Source organism: Cydia splendana, chromosome 2, assembly GCF_910591565.1.
Source record: "Cydia splendana chromosome 2, ilCydSple1.2, whole genome shotgun sequence".
Taxonomy (NCBI): Eukaryota; Metazoa; Arthropoda; class Insecta; order Lepidoptera; family Tortricidae; genus Cydia; species Cydia splendana.
Genome location: NC_085961.1, coordinates 23,568,763 through 23,593,195, shown reverse-complemented (window position 1 = coordinate 23,593,195; position 24,433 = coordinate 23,568,763). Strand labels below are relative to the sequence as shown.

Here is a 24,433-nt window from a genome sequence, read left to right as displayed (position 1 = left end):
TGTTTCATTCGGGAAACTCCTTGTCGATGTGGGAGTGTACTTTACTTGCTTACACGTTTACGCACACTAGTAGTGTACGCACGTTGCCATACCCTGTAGAACAGAGAACGCACACACAGGACTCTCGTGTTTATTTACAACTACAGCGAAGTAAGCCAATCTTGAGTCCGTTTATTTTGGTGTGGGTACGACAGCCAGTATAACAAGTACGAGAGATAGTTTACACGATTACTTACAAACACAAGTACGATATGTAGTCAGGGGAGTCTTGAAAAAGCGATAGATGGCAGTAGTAGGACTATATTTTCGTGATTATAGTAGATACCAAGGTAATGATTGATTGTAGGTGATTAAATACATTTCGTTTTTTAAAGAGAATTTGTATAGATTTATGGCTCTAAAGTTTTTAAAATTATGAAATTTTCAAAACTTTAGAGGTATTTCGAGAAATCTGTCTCTATTATCAAAATGGGATGATAGAGTTAAAATATTTGGGTCTTTTAATCTCTAGCCACCCGGAGACTTAAAGGCCTCCCATTTTATTATGAATCTTTATTTAAATTAAAGTATTTAGACAAGTTGTGATGTGTGAATTATAAAGTGGGTGTCAGCTTTATAATTAAAGTTACATAAAAATGCTAATTCAAAAGAGTTAATCACCGCAGTTCATACTAATATGTAGAATTTAAATGAAAAGATAGCGCAAAATACTGGCAAATAAAGAATAACAATGCACGGAGGTAAATAATTAAACTAAGTTTTTGCGGCAGATTTCCGTCTTGAAAGTAGGCGTTGATGTGAATTGGACGGCTACAATGTAATGCTAGGTAAAAACTCGGCTAGTTGAAATGAAGGTTATGTCTAATTGCAAGCTTATTATGGCATTGCCGGCTTATTTGCAAGCGACATTGTAGCGAGAGGCACGATTGTTAACCGCGTCAGTTTTATACTTATTGACTTATTAAGCCATTGTAACTACTGTGGCATTTTTATGCGAGTATTAGGTACCTACCTCCCTGCCTAAGGGCCCGATTCGGATTTTGAAATAGATATCTATTAGATATCTTTTAGACATCACCAAGATACGATAACGATATGTTTAAGATCTAACCTGTCAAATTTGACATTTGCGCGATCCTGGAGATACTATTGAACGATTTCCACAGGATATGACTTAGAGATCCAATTCACATCTAGTAGAAATCTTACTCTATCTAACGTAAAAGTGACATTGGTTGCCCGAATTGCGCTTCAAAAGAGAACTAGTTGATATCTAAACTATAACGTATCTAGAATGGATCTAGTACGTGTCGTCTCTTGTGAATATCTTGAAGTTCGAATACGGCAGTAAGTAGGAACACCGCCGGGTTATGCTTTGCAATCGGTAAGTATACCTACTTACGTAAAATTTTGTTGTTATCCGATAGAAATTAATTCCAATTATGTACTTATGACATTTGCAATAAGATTTTTTTTGTAGGAATTTGTATTATTTTTAAGTATAAATAAAAAAATGTTCGTTGTACTCTGATAGAGACCTGGGTAGGTCTAGTTTGTCGCTTTTTGATGTTGGTAATTTTTTTTTGTTAAGTGCCTAATTTCATGATTAGACAAAATAAAACTAGTGTACATACTGCACAAACTTTTAATTAGGTACATAAACGAAAAAAAACTTGACCTTAAAATCCTTTGCCTGGTATATTGAAAAACAAGTAAATACCTACCTTACATGCGCTTGTTCCTTTTAAAAATGACAATTTAGATAGGTACATAGGTAGATATGATAGATAAACAACAATGGTATACTTTCTACATAGGTTGTACACAATTACTAATGTCTTTTTAGAAGAAACAAGCCAAGTAGTAGTACTATTAGTTATTCTGTGCCAATAGGCAGGCAAGCGTCGTGTTACAAGTGAAAAAAATATGGTGATATTTGTTTAATTCCGGCCTCGCTAGTTCGTAGCCCCGCAAAAATCCAAGGTTTCATCAGACTATTAGCCTAGACGGAAGGGCAATAACCCCCAGAAAATATTCGAAGTTTGAATATGGTTCGGTGACTTATCCTTGACTTTGACACAATTTTATTGTTTATGTAAGCTGGTTTATGTAGTTAGGTACTTTGACACAATTTTAGGTGAAAAAAATAACATTATAATGTGTAGGTACTTACTTAATGCATAATGAAAGTACCTACTTACCTACCTTCAAAGTTTTTGTATAGATATAGTACATTGCGAGTTAAATAAAAGCTTGTAAAAATAAATAAATATGGAGGTATAAGGTACGTCAAAAAAATCAGTATTATTAAGAATCCAGTTTTAGTCCCATTATTACATCTTTAAGCTTACTTACATGAGTAGTATTACTAGTATTCATAAAACGAATACTATCATTCAACAAAGTCTTGATATCCACGACTGCACGACGTTGCGGGCCAACTCAATCCGCGGGGCCTTGGCGGCAAAGCCCCTAATAACATTTTGGCACACATTTTGGTACTTGGCATTTTGGCATCCGAATGCTCGCCAAATATCGCGACCATCTTGAAATATAGGAGTTTCGGCTTTATAATAAAGCCTTTATTCATTTATGAAGAATTATAAAAAATGAGGTTAAGTACTTGCAAATCCTTACCTATTAAATAGGTAAAAAGTGTGGAAGCGCATCATTTCATAACATTCTAAGAGTAAGACGACGTGTGACCAGCGTTATTTCCCACCTGACCTGATCCCATACAAACAAGAATAAATTCCAATCCAAAACATTAAAAAAAAGATACGCAGCCATTTTGTAGAACTACCTATATCGATTGGCGGAATGAACCCATTGTTAGGGATAAGCATTCCCCATTGGCCCAGTTTTTGCATGAGGGTAGCACAATGGGGACCCGCTTTCCCCATTTTTTGCTGACGGCCTTTTTAATACGAACTCTTTGTGTTAAATCGACCAGACTTTTACATTTGCTCGAGCAGCGCTGAGTCGAGAAAACTTTATATTTCAGTAAATTAATTTTAACTGTGAAGGTATTTGTGCTTTAAGGTAAGAACCTTTGTTTCATTTATGTTAGAGACGTTTAAACTTATAAAATTAAATTCTTGGATAGAACGCTTTATAATATTCGGGGAGCTTAATTTTGCCGCTGTCTGTAATATGTTTCTTGATGTGATAAATAGGTGCGTAGTTGAAATATTCGCTAAGAACCTACAATTGTGTGAGAAAACATATTTATACGTACATAACATAACTCATAACTTTATTAGTTGATGGCTAATTTTGCAACGTAACATTTAGATGTTTATTTCTCTGTTTTGTAATTTGGAGTGCGAACTACTCGAACTAATATTTAATTAATATGCAGCAACAAAGTGTCTTGCAAATTAAGACCTATTACGTACATACCGACATGTTGTAAAATGACTATGTACTTAAGTTTTGTTGTAATCCAACTATTTATATCTATATCATTGGTTTAAATAATGGGCACCTACATAAATAATAGGTAAATATTATGGGACAATCTTACACAAATCTACCTAGTAAGCTCAATAAGGCTAGTGTTGTGGGAACCACACGACGTTATATATAATAGATAGACACAGATATATACTTAAATACATAGAATACATCCATAACTCAGGAACAACTATTAGTGATGAACACACAAATAAATGCCCTTACCAGGATTTGAACCCGGATCCTCCTGCTTCGTAGGCTCACTAGTCTGAGACTAAGTCTCACTATACTGACTAGGCTAGGAGGCTGTTACGTGATTTTGAACTACTGGCTTATATTAAAAGCTCTAACTTGGTAAGTGTATAAATAATAAAAAAAATTGAAAAAAAAGGAAACCGACTTCAAAAAGGATAAAATAAAATATCCTTTTAAAGTATAAATATGCGTTACCAACTGAAATATATACCTACGGAGAGTCGAACAAATAAAGAATTACTCAATTAAGACCACGGGTCTCGGCGTAATCGGTGAACATACATAAAAAAAACATAGCCACAACCGAATACAGAACCTCCTCCTTCTACGAAACTGAAGTCGGTTAAAAATAGAATCGGTCTGAGTATTGGTACGGTTAATTACAATACAACGCATGAATACACCAGTCAATGTATCCGTCGGTAAAGCTGAGCCGTTGTTACGAAATGAAAACAAATCTATCTGCAAGTACTGGAATATTATTGTTACAGTCCAACTGAGAGCGCCACAGCGGAATCAATAGGTAGTTAATTAATATACATTCTCGAGAATTAAATCGTTTTTTAATCAATTTTATTATAAGAAGTAAACAGTACGTAACCTAGACTAGCAAGATACGTTAGAGATGTACCTACTTATACTCATATTTAAAAATAGCAACCTAATTTTATTCATATGATAAGCCATGTGTATGTCCCCTTATCTTTCGTTTTTGAATTTAAAAAAATGTTAAGAGACTAGTCTCTTAAAAATATATTTAATAGGTCTAGACCTATTTAAAATAAATGATATGTACCTACCTAACTCGTACTATTAGCACTTACTTGAAGAATTTTTATTTGTTTTGACATGTATCTTTAAAAGTTTTAGGCACAAAAACGGAGTAAATTAATTCAATATCATCGTGACCTTAAGAAAACCACTCGATCGGAATACACAGTACCTATTTGAGGACTTAAATTTCAATTTGTCTTATCGTTATCATATCGAAAGAAAAATACGATGGCTGTGTCTTTATTAACATAAGCATTTTCAATAACATTTTACGTATTTTTTTTACGTAGGTACTTACCTATTATATGTTTTACTAAGAATATTTTGCTCTGTCAGGCCAAAATAAAATCACGTTCATGTACTACCTATAAGTAGATTAGGATTTTCAGTCCTATATTTGAAGAACTCAACTCGTTTTTACTGCACTAAAAAGCTTCCGAGTTTTTAAGTCCCGAGTCTAGTCCTTTACTGAGTATTTTTTTAGCGCAAACGTCAACAATATTTGACGGGTTTATCTTAATACTAATAGCAGAAAAGAAAATAAGCGTTATTGCAATGTGTACCTGCTTAACCCATGAATTTAACATAAAGACAATGCATTTAATTAATTTAATTAATTATAAGACAATGCAGACGCGGGGTGTACACCGCGGACGCTTGCATTTTTCGCCAGCTATATGCGGGATAGGCGCCAGTACGTAGATTGTGCAGGGTACAAGTCGAAGCCGTACTACACGAGGTCAGGAGTCAGTCAGGGCAGTAATTTAGGTCCATTGAATTTTGTTCTGATGATTAATGACCTCCCAGGTGTAGTAAGAAACTCAGAATGTTTATTATTTGCTGACGACTTAAAACTGGTACGTGAAATCAAAGATGTATCGGACTGTTTCGCATTACAGGATGATGTTGATCGAGTCGTACAATGGAGTCAAAAAAATAAACTTTACTTTAACGTTGGTAAATGCTCATCAATATCTTTTAGCCGGTCACACAGTCCGATACATCATCGATACACTGTGGAGGGAACGGCCATAGAACGCGTTGCGGAGGTGCGGGATCTGGGCGTGCACTTTACAGCTGACCTTTCCTTCAGAGATCACGTTGTTAGGATTTGTAAAAGGGCATACAGGAATTTAGGGTTTGTCATGAGGCAGGCACAAGGTTTTACAAATATAGTCGCCATACGTGCATTGTACGAGGCTCTTGTAAAAAGCCACCTCGAGATGAACGCTAGTATCTGGAGCCCGCACGAATCCAAATACAAATTAATGCTGGAACGAGTACAAAATAAATTTGTGAGGATTTTGTACCTGAAATGTTATGGTGTTTACCCTTTTTACCCCCTTATGTACCCAACTTTATTTATACTGGGAATGGTAGGGTATAACCAGTTGGAGGTTAGGAGGGAGCTTGCTCTAACATCCTATATATTTAAATTGTTGCGCGGTAGAATCAGTAACCCGCGGGTACTGGCCACGGTGAGCCTGTGCGCGCCCCCGCGGTATGTGTGGCGCCGACGCCGACCGCCGCTGCTGGCGGAGCCGCGCGCGCGCACCGGCCTGCTGCGCGAGGCGCCGTGGACGAGAGCTTTGCGCACGCTCAATCGAGTTGCTACCCGGATTGATGTATTCCATTGTTCTGAGAATGACTTCAATAAAATCAATTTGTTTGTATTATGTTATATGTAATTCTTTGAAATAATAATAGTATTAAGTCCTAGGTTAAATATTTGCTACACTATCGCATTGGGCAACTGTCATGATAGCTGTACCGTTATTATAAATAAATAAAAAAAAAAAAAAATAATAATAAATAATTTTTTTTATTAAAATATGAGAGTTTTCTGAAAAGGAGTCAAGAAAAAATTTCAAAAGGCATAGTCTTCATGTAAAATTCATGTGTTAGATACACCATACAATAGCGCTTATTTTCTTTACTGCTATTACTAGTATTTAGATACAAACTACAAAATTGTCGACGGAGTCTTTATTCGGGGGTTCGAGTCCTTTTGCTGTTGCGCTTAAAAAGACTCAATAAAGGACTCGACTCGAGACTTAAAATACTTGGAAGATTATTAGCGTAGAGTCTCGTAAGAACGAGTCGAGTCGTTCGTCAAATTTAGACTCAAAAAACTCGAGTTCCTGCCAACACTACATACACCTACTTAGTAGCAAATCTAATACATTTAAACTAGCAATTCTTGTTTATTTATATATTTTGGGGATCTCGGAAACGGCTCTAACGATTTCGATGAAATTTGCTATATGGGGGTTTTCGGGGGCGATAAATATCTAGTTAGGTCTTATCTCTGGGAAAACGCGCATTTTTGAGGTTTTATATGTTTTCCGAGCAAAGCTCGGTCTCTCAGATATTAATACTTAATTAGTGTAGGTTTTCAATTGTCTATACCATTTAATGAACAGAAGATTCAGCTTACGGTAAACGATTATCGCATCGCATTATACGTATACATAATTATATTATTCATATCGTTAGACTACGGTTCCCTTGGTAAGAACAAAGGGTAATTATGTCTTTTTTTTTATATAAAATAATTTACCTGATAAGATTTATTTATTCTTCAATAGGTATATAGCGCTTTTTACTATTAAACTTTTAGCTATCGTATACTACGGTACTACCGTATTCTAAATAGATTGATATCGGAATAGATAACAATGAACATATTCTCAATTTTCCTTTTAACTAAATTCCGGTTTTCTCCTATCCATGAGCTGGTCACCTATTACGCTCGACGATCGGACGGTTCGGCCAGCGAGACTCGCGCCTAATAGTGAACGGTCCAACAAACGCTTAAGCTGCTTCATTTATCTTACCGTGCCACTAAACATGTCGTATTTGCATTTGAAAATCCATTAAATTTTATACCTTATCCTAATGCAACAAGTTGCATATTTGAATGAGTTTTTAAAGTGAGTTACGGTGGTTACCTTAGCACGGCAGTGGATGACCGAATGCACTCCAGTGGGCAAGTGCTGTCTTACCTATCCGTTATGATGTAAGGATGGACAAGACAGTGGAAGTGCATTAGGAAATTAGGTGTGATGGGTTTCGGTAATATTTGGATGATGATGTCAAGTTTTATTATAAATAATGTTTTGGGAAATGTAAGTTAGCGGTAATGTTACGATGATAAAGTCACCGAGTATTGAGGCGATATATGAAGCCTCTAACGTTATATTAAATATTCCACTAAGTTTCGAGAAAGTTAAACACGTTGTAACTGAGTCGATTTTTTTAGATAAATCAGAAGAACTTGTAAAGAAAAGGGTCCACCATATTTTTTGACAATAATATTTGTCACATGTCATATTGTTAATAATAAGGCCAAATAAGGCCAAAAAGCTGCTCCTATATACCTAATCGACGTTACACTCTCATTTTAAAACGACATGCTTAAATACAAGAATATTTACGTAGGTAACAAAAATCTAAGTCTGGCTTGCTTTCGTTGCTAAAAAGGTTATACTAAAATACTTACAAAGAAAAAAGGGCGAGTAGAAGTTAATATATTTATTTAATTTCAATTCTACGCAAATCACGACCCTGAATCACGTCAAAAATTTGCTAAGTCATTTAACGTGTATTAACGAAGCATTGAAGCAAGTGAGATTACCAGGGTGTTAACAAGAAATGGCGGGATTTGTTGAGTTTATTAAAGCACAGGCATCACTCCCTTCACCTACCGAGCTCGGGCGAGATGAAGGTTCAGAAAAACCTATGTAAGCTAGCTCTCTAATAACTTTTAGTTATTGTTGGTAGGTACTCGATTCTTTTCAGTCTAAATTTGAAGAACTCGACTCGTTTTTACGATACAATAACTAAAAAAAACTTCCGAGTCTTTTAAGCCCCGAGTCGAACCACGACCATCGACTCGAGCCTCCGAATAAAGACTCCGCCAATAATTTTGTAGATTTCATCTTAATACTAGTAACAGTAAAGAAAATAATCATTATTGCATGGTGTACTTGTACCATGAATTTACATGGAGACGTGCATTTTGAATTTATTGGTAAACAAATTCGCGTTCTCTGAAATGGACTCAATCTCAAGCCTCTACAAAAGACTTGAGTCTCTGGAGACTCGAGTTTCGACTTATTATATGAGTCAGAAAAATAGTACTTAGTTTTAAAGCAGAGGACTCGAACGACACGAGTGTTAACCAATACTACGTACAGTTGTTAAGAATCTGGGTTATCTGGGGGTTACTTTACACTGGTCTTAAATACTTGATTCGCTAGAGCTTGCGTAGCCAATGAGAGGCCACGGCATACGGAGCGCGGCAATAGGTTTGCGTTTTAATCCTACACATTTGCGATACGTATAAGTATGTAGGTATTTCAATGAGGCCTTGAAATAGGGAGGATAGGATGAGGTAACATTGAATCTTAAATTGTTTTACACATTTATCAAAGAATTTTATTTAGAACTGTTTATTTGTTTTTAGAAGTTCATTTTGGAATCAGGCACCTAAACATGACGGCAAATAAATAAGTTGTTGCTTTCTTTTTATTTTTATTTTGTTGTGTTAAATAAAATAAAAATACCTACGTAGTACCTAAGTACTTGATTTGACTATATTATCATCAGTAGTCATATACAGAAAACCTGACACCTCTACCTGCTTCATATTCATTAAGTATTCTAATTAATTCCGATGAAGAGATAACTAAAGTAGATCTAGATGGATCAAGACCAATGCAATTAAAATGGTTAATTAAAATATTTTTACTATTAAGATAAATTGATTCTTGTGCAAGGGGAAATCGAATCTTGTTTGTTACCCACCTATATTATCTAATATTATATTCTTCTTAAATTGATCAACTATGTCTGCCTCTCTTAACTTCATACGTAGGCAGAAAATCAATTTTTCTCATTTTCCCCATCATCATCATCATCATCATCATCATCATTCGCTTGCCCTTATCCTATTCATTTGGGGTCGGCGCAGCATGTCTTTTTCTACCATACCTCTCTTTCGCCCGTCATCTCATCATTCACTTGCGTTCGTTTCATATCATTTCTCACACAGTCCATCCTTTTCCCCGGTCCTTTTCTCAGTTTTCCTCTCCCATTACTTCCCCATACAACGAAAATAAGATAACATGCTGAAATACTTGTTTGTTTACCCGTATTTCGTACTCCGTGTGCGAAATGCAGGCTTTTAAAGGGGTGGATGGTAATCAAGAACAGGCAAGTCGGGATTCTGAGGATACCGACATTCCCGACCAACTCGCATGCTCCCATTGTTGACTGTCGCTGCGCTGAATACTCTACCCGACCAGCTTAATTTGAACCTTGAGATCCGTGACAACTATACGATATCAGACGTACTTTTACTGGTTTCTTTAAGCGTTCGACTCTTTTAGCAATTTGAATAACACGCCAGGGCTGAGGTAAAAAGCCTTTAAGCTCCATTTTCCCGCGATTGCCTTTCACGTCTGCCAACACACCTATACTTATGGATACCAAAGTAACCAAAGGGTAGAGCTTTAAGCCAGCCAAAAAAGGTACGAATTATGTTTGCACTTCTGCAGTGTTGTTATGTCGTGTTAGAAATATTTTAAGGAAAGAAACATCTCAAAGCTTTATACCCTAATTTAAACTTACAAGTACAACTAATTAATTTTACTCTAAAGTTCAAGTACCGATTGTACCGACCGAAATAATTTGAAACTACTTAGACTTGCCGAAGAGTATAAATTGGTTAAAATAATATATCGACCTTTTTAGACTAGGTATCTGTAAGGTTAATTTAATCCAAAGACGCCTAGATATACGTATACCTACGTTGTTCATGTTTATGTCCGAAGAAGCTTCAAACTTCTAGTGGACCTATGTAAATAAAGGCCCGCAATATTTGTCGTCTCTGGCGGTCCCATCGCGACTACTGTTTGCGCGCTCACAATTTCACAAAATACCATTTTACCCAAACTTAAACCTTAATAACACTGCTTAAAGTCTGTTCTAGTTTCAAAGAGAAACTCAACATGATTATTTTAGTAAAGGATAATGGACCATCGTCACGACAGAATAGAATACGTTTTCGGAAATAAGGTTTCTCGGGGCGCTCAGTTGCAGTGCTGCTTGGGTAAGCAGTTTTGAGATGAGATCCAGTTTTTGGCACCCGTTCTCTTCGTTTCGTTCGAACTAATTTGTCTTTAATGTTTTTCGGTTAATTAAAGCATATTAAATTGGATTTTTCCGTTTAAAAATCTGCAATTTGTGAGCTCTGACATTACATACGTTATACGTCGTTATCGACCATGATTTTGCGGTACCCGCACTGAAAGTAGCTGTACTTTTTAGTGCCCTTGTCTTGTAATTATGTTTAATTGACACATACCTACCTAAAGTTTAATTGTCACCAGTATGTGAAAAAATAACAGCAACTTCAGCGACCAACTGAACTTTAGGTATAAAAAGTTATGACTTTTATTTACTTTTTAAACGTAGGTACTCAATAGTCTTCTACCAACTTGTAAAACAAATGAAGACTAAAACTTTGTAAATAATTGAATTAATTTATCTTCTTTTGTTTATTTCAGGATTCCCCTCCGCTGTCGTCGGCCGCCGTCGCCATTCAATTTTCCCAAATGCAGCAGGTAGATATCCGAGCAATACGAGCAAATAACGAAACCATTTGGGAATCGGTACCTTTACGCCTTAATACAGCTCAAGAGATTTCCCTGTGTCCATTCCATTCCATATATCCAGGCGGATCACGTAAAACGTGGAATACCGGAGTATGGTTTTCCTTTCGGTAACATTTGTCGGCCCTAATAGAGACTTGTTACGGTGTATATGCACGAGGAATATTTTGTTCAAATATAATCAGGGATGCGACGTCCAATTTCTCTTGTTTTTATCCTAGGTTATGGTATATGGAGGACCGAGCTACGCAAATGTTTGGCCCCATATTGGATTGGGTAGGGTATGGCTGATTTATGTAGACAAACAAACAAGTAGGTATGTGAGTGTAACCCGCTCCCTGGACGTGGGGCGTAAATCATGCATACAATGTTGCAAACACAAATACTGAACTTTTGATTAAATTTTGACGTCGGACATTGTAGGATTTTGTTTACATTTATGAATTTAGGAAGGTAAACGTGTAGAAATTAAGGAAATAGTGTACGGTATTAAGTATGTATGGGATCTGCCTATAACTACATGCCTGTACCCAAATGTCGAAAGTTTACCAAACAAAAATTATTAAAAAAAATATTCGATAATTTTTGAAGGTAGGTATTTGATAAAGCAAGAATAAATCTTTAAACTCGTTTAAAATTTACCTTTTTAATAATAATTAACAAATGATTACCTTACCTAATTCGGCCAAAATGTAGGTAAGTTAACATAATTAACATCCGTATAAAACCGAATTTAAAAGACGCGCTCTTATCTCTCTCTTTAGGCTCACATACCTTTGCAAATTTATTCAAACTCCAGAAAAACCTCTCTACAAATATACGTTGACAATATTCCAGCGGTGTAAACAAGGTGAGCGTACCCGCGGGCCGCAATAATATAAAACATGCTCATATCGCGCGAGCCTACATTTGGGTTCCTCCCCTATTACTCCATTGCACATGAGATGGCAGGTAGGTATCTACCTGAAAAGTGACGTGTTTTGTTTTTAATAAAAATCGAGTCAACATCGATAGTTCTGAAGAAACATAATAGGTATAATACATAACTAACATAACATACCTACTAATGTTATTATCAAAACTTAGTTTTTAAATATTGTTTTTATTTTCGTATTAATGCTTAAGAAATCGACAAGAAAACAGAAATAAGCTCTAGTTATGACCAACAAATTTATATTCTATCCAAACCGATTTCATACCTGACTCGTATTTCAAACCCTGGGAAGTAAAAACAGAAATATTGATTATCACGAATATGCGATGGACCTCAGGGCCTCGAGTCGTAACTTCGAAGCCAAAGGTCACGTAGGCGAGCAATGGCTACCAAAATGATAGTCCGTGTTAACCGGACTAACCGACCTCCACAGAATAGGTAAAGGATCAGAGTCAGCATTTCGATAGGTAACCATAACAAATACTTGCTAGTATTGGTAAGAACTTGAATTTTTTCAGTCTATATACATATTTGTATATAGAACTAACCCGTTTTTATGTGACTCTTCGCTTAAAAAACTTTAGTATTTCAAATCCCGAATCTAGTCGGTTGTCGAGTTTTTTATAAGCTTAACACAAAAAGACTCGAGCATCCAAATATAAACTCCGTCAACAATATTGTAGGTTTTATGTACATTTTCTTAACTGTTTAGTTAAACAGCAAAAAAATATAGGCGTTATAGTATGATTTGTGTTCCTACTTCATGAATTTCAGCTGAAGACACATGCGTTTTGAAATTTATAATCACTCACGAAATAAGTTTTTTTTTATTTTTAAAAGTTTTAAGCTTATGAAGCTTATCGCGAAGTCTACAGCTCACATCTCACATCAGAGCCCCTAGTATCTAGTTAGGTTTCTCCAGATCCAGGTAGACCGAAAACACACGCGCGTGGCTAACAGGTTTTAGAATTGAGCGAAGAAACTATTTGATTCCTAATCAGGTTTTAAAACCGAAGTCGAGTTAAGACATTACTGGCCACATGAAGTTTCAGAATGTAGATATAGATTCGTCACACCGATGGAAAGTGGAAACCAATACGATCGGACACGGAGTTTGATTAATTGACTTTTGAGACTCTGATTCGGGCATCGGGGGCGTATTGCATAATAAAATACAAGCTAGCTAGTAGGTATATACCTACTGTTAGTGATTTTACATACCAAATCACTAATAAAATAAATAGCATTAGCTATAGTATTTTATTATGCAATAGGCCCCCGGAGCCCAACTCCGGTTTTACAATTTATTATGGTTCTGAACTGGTTTTGACATGACCTTGAAGAACGCTGATTGGTGTTTGCGAAATAAAGTGGAAGTCGTGCGTGTGATGCGCGCCAACCACCAAAACGATTGTCAAGGTCGTCTTCTTCTATAAGTCGGTCCCTCACTACTGAGGATCGTGACTCCGCTTGCTAATTTATCCTATGGCAGCTCTCCACTTCTTCCTGTCGGTTGCTTTGTGGAAAGCATTGCTTAGTGTGATGTCCATCTGGGCGGATTATTGGTCACACCATCTCGTTGGACTTGGTCCTCTAGGCCGTCTGCCGTCCACCTTTCCCATCACCACAAGTCTCTCCAAGTCAGGGTCTCTGCGAGCTATGTGACCGAAGTATCTCAGTACTCGTTGAAGACAGATGGTGGATAGTCTAAGTTCCTTTTCCAATTTCAAGGTCGTATCAAAACCATTTAAACCAGTTCAAAACTATATTCTGGCACAACGACTTTGTTAGGTAAAAAAGGCGGCAAATTTAAAGAATGTAGGCGCGAAGGGTTGATCTCCCATAGAAAAATAGTATTTCGCGCCTTTTTTTCTACTGATAATTAAGTTGGGTGACATTTTTTTATTACATTATAGAATCGACCTCATGTCCATAACATATTACAGAGTGCCGAGTGACTGTTAATCAAATAAATGTACTTTAAATGCAAGCACCGATATTACTTCTTATCTTAACCTCCTGCTTAGATATTAGATACATATCTGCGCATTTCAAAGATATATTGGATATATCGGGTAAGCTGAATCTGCTCTCTCTGAACCTTCCAAACTCCCAGCTCTCGAGCTTTTTAGCGATAACATACCCTAATATCGGAATTTCTAACACAAACATATGAAACACTCTTTGATCATAAGTCAAAAGCCGAACGTATCTTGTTACGCTAACAAGCCATCTATGACAATGGGATATTCTTTGCACGGGCGGCCAGCACGTCCGTCGGACGTCGCTCGATCGGAATATTATACGAACTATCCACTCGCTTTTGATAAGCTGCCCATTTCAACCGCCGCTGCTACTCAGCCAAATATGGAGTAAAACTGAAACAACTTTGTAACATGCTAGTTTTTAATAATTTCATTATACCTATCTGTAGTCATTTAGATGATACTCTGATATCGGATGTCGGATACGTCTACAAACAAGCAAAAAATGTTTTATTTTTTCAATACATTTAATTTTGTTTGTAGTCCAAAAGAAAGCGTTTATGAAAAAAAAAAAGGACTTGATGCCGTGGGGTATGTTCTGGCAGCTGTTTTTTCTCCAAAGATTATCCGACAACCGAAATCGGATCGGACAATGTAAAAACGCTCTTATCGCATATTTTCCTTCCTATGACAAAATAAGTTTTAGTCAGTTCTTAATCAGACCACTAAATTAAATCTGTTATGCATCGCGGACAGTTCACCCGTTGAGTGATTAACTTAGTTGAATTTAATGTTTTTTGCTATTAGACTAGGTGTTAATTTGATTGCTTGTAAAAGTACTGGGGCATAATATATAGTCATACAATTTGCGAGCATAACAACGCCGGAGAAACAAAAAGTCATAATCACACAACTACCTATTTCTTACTTATTTTATTATTATCTCAAATATTCAGATGAATTTAAAAAATAGTTAAGGACTTAATTTGTATACAATCTATTGAATAATTTCCATTATGAAACGATGATTGACAACGTGGTAGTCTGGACTATTTTTCGTTTCTCAATTAAACAATTTAAATTGCAGACTCTCAATACGTCCAAAATTTTATCAAAAGCCTGTTTCCTCAAAGCCGCGTTTTTCACGAAAACTTCTCATTTAATCTATAGGATAAAATTAATCAGTTCACCGAGGCTTCTTATTCTCTCCATCTTTGTCTTACGCGGTCTGTTACATCAGAGCAGTGACGTCACTTTATGGCCCGGCCAGAATAACGTTCCATGTGGCATTGGGTGCCATAATCACATGTGGCATTTTCCCTACAAACGGGGAACTTTATAGCTTGTTCCGAACACAATGGACACACTCAGATCTTCAGCGTACGTGCTAATTTTGACTAGCATCTAATTAGCCGTGTAAAAATATTTTATGGCAATTCCTTGAAATTTCAAAATTAATAAATAGACAAGTTGTGAAGATACAATGACATATTAAGACAGTTATTTTACAGATGCTTTTGGTGCCAGGAGGTTACAGTGTGCGTTCAAAATAAGAAAACACTACGTTATTTTAATTTAATTAACAATTACGGCCGCATAATACAATAAATTTACAATTATTGTTTCACATTTTAATATTCGTCGTCATGATAAGTCATAACATCAGGAAACAGGACTACTACTTAGTATTTCAGATAAGTATAAAGATTACGCCATTCTTATTGATATGTATCAATCCACTCGGCTAGCATTTATGTCGGCAACAAAAGCGATAAACAACCAACAAAGCCAATCAAAGGCCTTATTATGTTGTTCGCAAACCGCTTTGGTTACAAAACCACTAACAAAATGATTCGCGTGCCAAAGTCTCACTAGCCGTTTTTCTAATTCAATTGTCCAACATTGCAACTGAAGCGAAAATAGTTAAAACTTCATTCATATACCATAGCACATAAGCTCTTTAAAGATAGCGGCGACTTGTGTGTCGCAACTTTTAATTCCCGGATAATACACGCCTCGAGTCAGGTGAGCCGCCATTGTGCCTCCCCCTTCCCCCTCGCGACCCATTGACATGCAAATGAGAACGAAACGGGCCGCGCTCGCGGACCGCTCCGACGGTTATTTATCTCTGATTGACTCGGTTTATTCCACTTTGACAGACAGGTTCCAATTTCAAACTGAATCGGCTCGTGGATGTTATTATGTAAATTCGCGTGCAAGTTAATTCCATGCGCTTCGTTTTTGACAGAACAAAGGCCTTATTTTTAAAGTTACAAGATTGAGATAGGGCCGGCACCAAAGCCATTAGCCATATATTCGTTAAAGTCCAGATAAGTCTGCAACGATTTTGATAGCACACGCAGTTCAAAGTGTTATTTATACGTCATCATTTCATAGAAGTTTGACGTTTAAAATAACACTTGCATTGCGTGTGCTATCAAAATCGTTGCAGACTTTTCTTGGTCTAACTCTATCAAGTTTGGTGAAGCCCTGGTTCTTTGCCGATTTATGTTAATCATTCCGTCCATTATGGTTGGTAAAAGAAGGGGTTTTAAAAGTGTTATCCACGCGCACAGAGCACTTTTCTTCCTTCCTTAGTAGATAGTTTCCTAAACTTGCTTAACGGATTTGGATCTGTACGACAAACTTCTAAAGCACTTGAGCAAAAGATACCGAGCTTGGCACGACCAACTTTTCCAGGTAGTACCTATGCAGGGACAATAGATTCGTAGATATTCATGAAGGTAAAGTCTTGTAACTTCGTGAATATCAGTTAGGTTAAGGAATAAAACTAAAACATTGAACTGTAGCACAAAAGTGCCGTCTTGGAATTATTTAACCTTAAGATGGCATGATATTGAACTCATCATCCGTAGACGGTAACAGGTCCCTCGAATGAAAGCCACTAAGCTGAATACATTACGGATAGATACGTGAACTAGCTACATAATATACTGATCCCACGTAGTACGAGTCCCGACGGCAAGGCCGAACGACTATTTTTCGCAAGTCACGTCTCCGCGAGCTTATCTGGCGTTAGGTTTGATGATAATAAGCGATACCGCAAAACATGCGAGGCATACTGTACTGGATACGGCTGACCCCACTAGCCATGGAAACTTATCGATATATAAAAGTGTTTTTTTGTTGAAGGGACTTTCAGTAGACATAGTATCGTTAATACGGTTTCATAGATATTATGCCCAATAGCGTCTTTCTCCAAGACCAAAATTTCTCAATGTTAGCTAGCTTTAAAAAGACAGTTGAACTCCGAAATACGGATTACAGCCCAGTAAGGACATTCTTTATTCAAAATAGTATACCTAAACCTCCTATTCTTATACACAGGGTGAAATTTTAACCACCGTTTTTTGGCTGTTCTAAAAATTTGTTTCATACATTCCGCTCCGCTCCGTTCATGCCGCTGATTTTTATGGGACAGCCACATTTTTTTCCCATGTCCCATAGTAAAAGTTGTTCAGTGTGACCTTTAAGTCACTACGCAAAGTATGAACGGTGGTCAAAAGTTCACCCTGCATAAAAAACAGTCGACTGTACTTTTCCGTTCACTTCTAGCAGCGTATCCACCGACCAGCATTCACCCCGCGTATCACCGAGTCAATATCAATAAATTGAAAGTTGGGAAATTGGATGTTCGGCTCGATACGGCCGCCGTAATAACATAGTAATGACAGCTACTCGTAAAAATATGGCTGCTATGTGGATAAGGTTGACCAATTATAAATTACCAAATCACAGAAAGTATACTAAGTAAATAATAAGTTAATAAGAGGACAGTCGACTGCACTTTTCCGTTCACTTCTAGCAGCGTATCCGCCGACCAGCATTCACCCCGCGTATCACCGAGTCAATATCAATAAATTGGGAGTTGGGAAATTGGATGTTCGGCTCGACACGGCCGCCGTAATAACATAGTAATGACAGCTACTCGTAAAAATATGGCTGCTATGTGGATAAGGTTGACCAATTAAACTACCAAATTACTAATACTAAATAATAATTTAATAAGTAGGTATAGGTAATGAGACAGCGATGTGATACCTGTATCTTCGAAAGTGGTTTTTATAAGTCTGTTACTGTTGGCAGCAGGTTTTCGCCGGGTAAAGATACAAAGGTAGATAAGAACTATAATGACAGTCTAAAATCCAAAACATTTCGCTGTTTTTTTAATGTATTATATCTATAAACGGGTATGTATTTTTGCAGCTGTGTGTACCTCCGAAAAGTAGAAATTATGTAGAATTAATAAGAACACAATTAAGTAAAAATCCATACCTATATCAAATAAAATAAATTATACTTACTAAATCTATCCGAACGATAAGAGAATTACTGACCTTCCTCAATATTAAGAAAATTAAATATTAGAGAAAATTTAATTGTAGTCTGACATTGTTTAGTGTTTACCAGATTACAAGTAGGTAGTTTGTAAATATTGAATGCTTAGCTTAAGACCAGAATTTGACAAACATATAGCATTAGATATAATTAAATTATTTTCATTGTGCGATAGCTATTTTTAAATCTAGTTGGCTGCATTATTTCTTCCTTTAAAATTCCTGTCCAATAAACATTTATTATTCAATCAATATATCCTCCATATGATATCAATCTATACTCCATTGAAAAGGTAAACTATCAATTAACATACCGTTGTCTCGTTCGCACTCGCCATCCTTCCAATGCAAATCCTGCAACAAGACAATGCCATTAATAAAACAAAATAGTTCCGCCAATATTGCCAGTTGCATCAGCCTACAAGAATTGATTCGACATTGACACGGGACGCATGCGTATACTGGCCTAATTCAGCTCGCCAGCAAGAGACAATGAGATGCAACTATGCATGGGTCGGAAAGAGATGGATATGCAGGACGAGTTTCGACTGTTTACGTCGATTTAGAACATGGCGGATATTGCAACTGCATGCATTTTGAAGGAGCGATGCAGTTTATGAATTTATTATTATCTTGGCATAGTCTACCTAAAGATCTATTTTTAAATTTTGAGTAGCTGTTTGCATTAATGTATTCAAAATTGGGGTTCTAAAGTAGGTTTTTATCTATTGGAAACATGAGAGGCCACTTTGGATAAGTTGTATTACGTTGGGTTGTCTTAATTGAGACGGGTAAGAATGTTACTTCGTTACGTTTTTACGATTAGATTTGTCCGTACATAATTGATTATGTAGGATTGCTTTTCCTATTCTTTTGATACGAACAAATACGAACATTAGTACAATAAATGAACTTCTTAATTACATTAATAGTAGAAAAAATTACACGTGCATAGAAATAGGTATTAATATTCCTGATTTTTTTAAGCAAATTAATGTAATTACAAGTTTAATTATATCGGCCCTAAAATATAAGTTTTCTTTAAATTGTTTAATAGTATTTTCAGTTTTGTACGTTAAAAACTCAATAAAGACAACATAATTTCAAATGCCGATAGATATCTGCAAAACATGATTAGTATGATTTGTAAAAAAAATCATAGTGATCATGATTTATTGAGATAGTTTTAGTATGCATTAAAATAATGATTGAGTCCAAAAAGGGCATTTTTAATCTTCTCCAGAACCACTCTGTATAAATTATAGGTTAATCGTTTTTAGGGTCCCTTACCCAAAGGGTAAAAACGGGACTCTCCGGGAACGGGAATATGTCCGTCTGTCCGTCTGTCTGTCTATCACCAGGCTGTATCTCACGAACCGTGACAGCTAGGCAGTTGAAATTTTCACAGATGCTGTATTTCTGTTGCCGCTATAACAACTAATATTAAAAACAGAAAAAAACAATATTTAAGTGGGGCTCCCATACAACAAACGTATTTTTTTTGCCGTTTTTTGCGTAATGGTACGAAACCCTTCGTGTGCTAGTCCGACTCTCACTTAGCCGGTTTTTCTCTATGCACTGTTCCTTTAAAATTAACGATCTTGTAGATACCTACAAATAAGTCGAGTTATACAACTTACAACATTAATGAGCACCTATTAAGCACAAAGTTCCTCGCGTTTGTTAAATGGCCTTCTGCTAATCGTACAATTTGGCACGAGTAAATAAAAGTTTAAACAGATTAAAGTGGGTAACGAGCCGCGGGGAGGGGGGGAGGCGGGCACAATTATCTCGTCCCATTTTCCCCGTCTAATTTCGCGTTAGGTTTACCCTTAAACATGAGAACACACGAAGAAAATATGGAAATGAATTTAAATTTATTTGTATGTTCATACATTTTTACAGCTGACTTTAGATTATTGGTGGGTTCTTTTAGCTTATCTTTAAAAAAGAATCTAGATAAACTCGAAAAATATCCAATTTCCAAAATACAACACAAAGAGCGCTTTCTGTTTTGGAATTTCAAAATGTGTTTCCATGAGTTACACTTACAAACTGAGGTACTTATACAAGTGTGTCATAAACTGTAAGATTTGGAATAGTTAGTCAACTTTAATATACAAATTATATAGAGCAATCCAAGCAAATAAATATTGTATTTTATATTTTTATGTTAATAGGAGTTTTCCTACAAATAGGCCAATTAGTTTGTTTGCAAGCTCATTAGTTAAATATCTAGCTCATCTCGATTTCTCGCTCTAAAAACAACCAGAGAATAAAATTAAAACAACATTTCCATCTGTACTTAATCCTTTGTTTACCTACTCGTTAAAACCTGCATGTGTGTTTCCATGCGGGCCCGGATCGCATGGATTTGCATACGCTGATAAGGTGTAACAAGTTTAGTTTGACCGGTATACTATACTATAGAAACAAATATAATTATATCATGCCACAGTGCCGACACCCTTCAAAATCTGCCTATGAATAATCCTCGCACGTTCAACTTGTACAGTCAACAACAGAGCTATGAATACAGGCAAAGTGTCAAAAATATGTACATATACAGTACTTTATTGCCTGTACATTAAGGTCGTGTATACATATTTTTGGCACTTTGCCTGTATTCATAGCGCTGTTGTTGACAGTTGACAAAAATATGTATACAGTACTTTATTGCCTGTACATTAAGGTCGTGTATACATATTTTTGGCACTTTGCCTGTATTCATAGCGCTGTTGTTGACTGTACCTATTGCTAAACAAGTTAGTGATATGAACTCGCTTTTTAGAAAAATAATTCAATGTCATTTAGCTTACTTTTTAGGCTTTCTAATAGACAGGCAAACATTGTAGTGTAGTTGACACTTCTTAAAAGTACAATGTGTTTTAAAGTCATCTGTGTGAAAACACCCTTTGAACACCTTTTCATTCGCAGCGAAAATAAGGCATTTTATATTACAGTAAACTACCAGGGTTCATGACCTACAAAATGATCTCCGTAACATATATTTATAGTGATGGAGGTACAAGCATGCTTTCATAAAGAATATACCTTATAATAATCCTCACGAAGAAGTTCAAAACAAATGAGTGGACAATTTCGAGTAAACTTGAATTGCTTCAAGAGGAACTCCATAATACTTTTTCGCTTACAAATTTTCGTTACATTTACACCGAAGTAAAAACCCGTGATTATTACTTCCTTCACTCAATTCTCTCAGTCGAAAATATTACAAGAGAACGAGTTGTCTGAATTTGCATAGGAATCGGCGTGACATCAGAGGGGCTGTCATAAACACCTCATGTTGATTCCACCCGTAATCCTTACAGTTTAATACATTTCACGATTATTTAGGAATTTTACTTTGTAATGTAATTGGAAGTATTTGATAAGACTTGCGAGTGAAAAATTAAGTGTATACGTGGGATACATTTTATCACATCATTATAGATAGGCCCAATTTGCTCTATAAGTAGGTAGAACCTAATAAAAGCGAATGGCTCAATAGATGCCTGATTCTGAGGAGTGGAAATATCGCGATTCTTGTTATGTTTGCTCCGAGCTCCGAAACGTTTTGTTACTATCGACATAATCAAAATCGAATTGTGTTTATTTGAAAATTATGTTTATTTGAAAACTACAAATACATTTACTCCAATGTAACGAAACTAACTCATATAATTGACTGACGTAGGTAGAGATGGGTAACTACCCGGGTAAATACCCGAGAGCGGGTATTTACCCGGTAAATACCCGATATTTACCTACCCGCGGGTAAATACGCGGGTATTTTCGTTTTTCTTCTAAATTTGATGTGTTTAATGGTATGTGAGTATAAATAAGATTAATTTAAGTATTTTTTTATAATGTTACATAAAATGTATGTTCAAACTAATTACGAAAAGGTTGCTATGAGGTGAAGTTCGATTTTAACATATATCAGTCCAATTATAAAAATCGTGTAAATCATTCCCTGGCTTCCGGGAATGTTTTAAAATGCTTTTAATATACATTAGAAAGATTAAAATCATGAATACTTATGAATGATAATAAAAAAGAATTGTGCAGTATCCCAACTTGTGAAGCTTATAAGTCAAACACAGTTAGTTTTAGGACGAAAATGTATATAACTTGTTTTGTAGAAAATTATGTCTACTTTAGTTTGTACATACAACACTTTTCGATATTAATGACAGATTCCAAGAAATATGAAAAAGTTCACTTTTGCCCCTCTCCCCCCAACCACACCCCCCGCCGACCGAAGTTGGAATGTGTATTATCAACGTATAAGTACGATAATTTACAAAAGTCTAAAAAAAATACTCTTATGACGGCCTTTTTTTAATATTTATCAAAATTGTACTAAAAATTCCGTAGTTACAACTGCAACTGCAACTAAACCATTTCATTTTAAATGACACACAATAATTACAGCCATTAACTCGGTTTATATCTCCACTTTAACACAAATCGACATGTGCAACAAGAAATGAATCTACCCGTCCATTTGGGTAGATACGGGTAAATACCGGGTAGATGGGTATTTACCGGGTATTTACCTGGGTGGGTAAATTGGGTAAATACCCGCGACCCATCTCTAGACGTAGGTATTTACAAATCGGAATCAAATAAGTAGACAAATTTAGGCATAAAAATAATTCCAAAATTTGTCTATCACTAAAAAGCTTCTGTTACTAAATTATTCCCTTGAACTGAACCCTTGAATTGAATGGTTAGCTATTTGTGACGTAAGTAGTTCTACTGAAAACAATCTTGTCTCTCACGGGTGTGACACACATACAAACAGCTCTCCCACAATTACGTAAGTATTTACCATGTTTTTCGAATCTCCGTTCCTATCTTCCTATATCGCGAGCATGGTCGTGACTTGCATGGATTCTGGCTTATTAAATATATTTAGTGGCAGTCGGACTGTCTGGATGTAGATTAAAACACACATTTCCATAATGTCTCAGACAAAGCGACGCCCCGCTTAAGTTTCCTCTCTAGGGTATCTTTTGGTGGAATTGAAGAAGTTCGATTGAATTGTAAATCGTTTTTAAACGGATACGCTTGGAAACGAATGGAAAAATAGTGACTGGTGGGCTGGTTTTATACGGATTACCTATATGTCCTATATACTGTGATGATTATGAGTTACTTTTACATGATATTTACTTTAAGATTGAGAATAACCTACTGAACTAAATTATTTTAAGGAAAGATTTTCCGTAACCTGATCTGCCTAAACAGATTTGTTATGGGACCACAATTGAAAGCAGGTATTAAGAGTTGAATAAAAAAGTATTTTTATCGGTTATCATAATAATGTAACGCCTACATAAGTGACACAACATGCTCATAAATAACAATACAGACAATTCAGAACCTCTCCATGTCATGTAGATTATATGTAGAAGATATCATGAAACCAGACAAACTTAAAGCAAACAACTTTGAAATTCTCAAACAAATGACTGTTGTCTAGATGCACAATACATTTCAACATTCCAAAAAGGTACTCAAAATTAGTACCAAGAAATAAATACTAGCTTGTTTTATACGTCTTTGTGCCAAAACTGCTCTCAAGTTTATTGCCTGTACCAGGGGACCAGGGGATGGAGGAACAAAGGTATTTATCTAAACAGCTGGAGTTTGCGGTTGCATTCACCTGCAGGCATTAGACTACTCGTAGTTGAGCTGAAGGTATTGTGCGGATACATGTGTCGGCTCGGTTCCAACAACACTCGTAAATTATAGGCTACATGTAGATTAAGTGATGAGCGGCGGCGAGAAAATGTGGGCATTTAATGGAAGCAATAATGTAGGACCAGGATTTATAGAATCATTATAATTTCTGGTAACGGTAACGTCATTACTCACTTTTTGTTCACTTTAAACATCAATAAATGTCGGGATTGGACAGATGAATTTCTTATTAAATAAAAGATTACCTTAGCTGTATGTCTTTCATGTATACTTAATATACCT

General features: G+C 36.0%; 1 long non-coding RNA gene across 1 annotated transcript in view; it reads right to left on the bottom strand.

Annotated features, from left to right (window-relative positions):
- The window catches only part of LOC134806040 (uncharacterized), a 77,194-nt gene that overhangs the window by 38,995 nt on the left and 13,766 nt on the right, over positions 1 to 24,433 (bottom strand). The window contains exon 2 of the long non-coding RNA XR_010146455.1: positions 18,754 to 18,793. This is a non-coding gene — a long non-coding RNA (uncharacterized LOC134806040). The remainder of the gene's footprint in view (positions 1 to 18,753; positions 18,794 to 24,433) is intronic.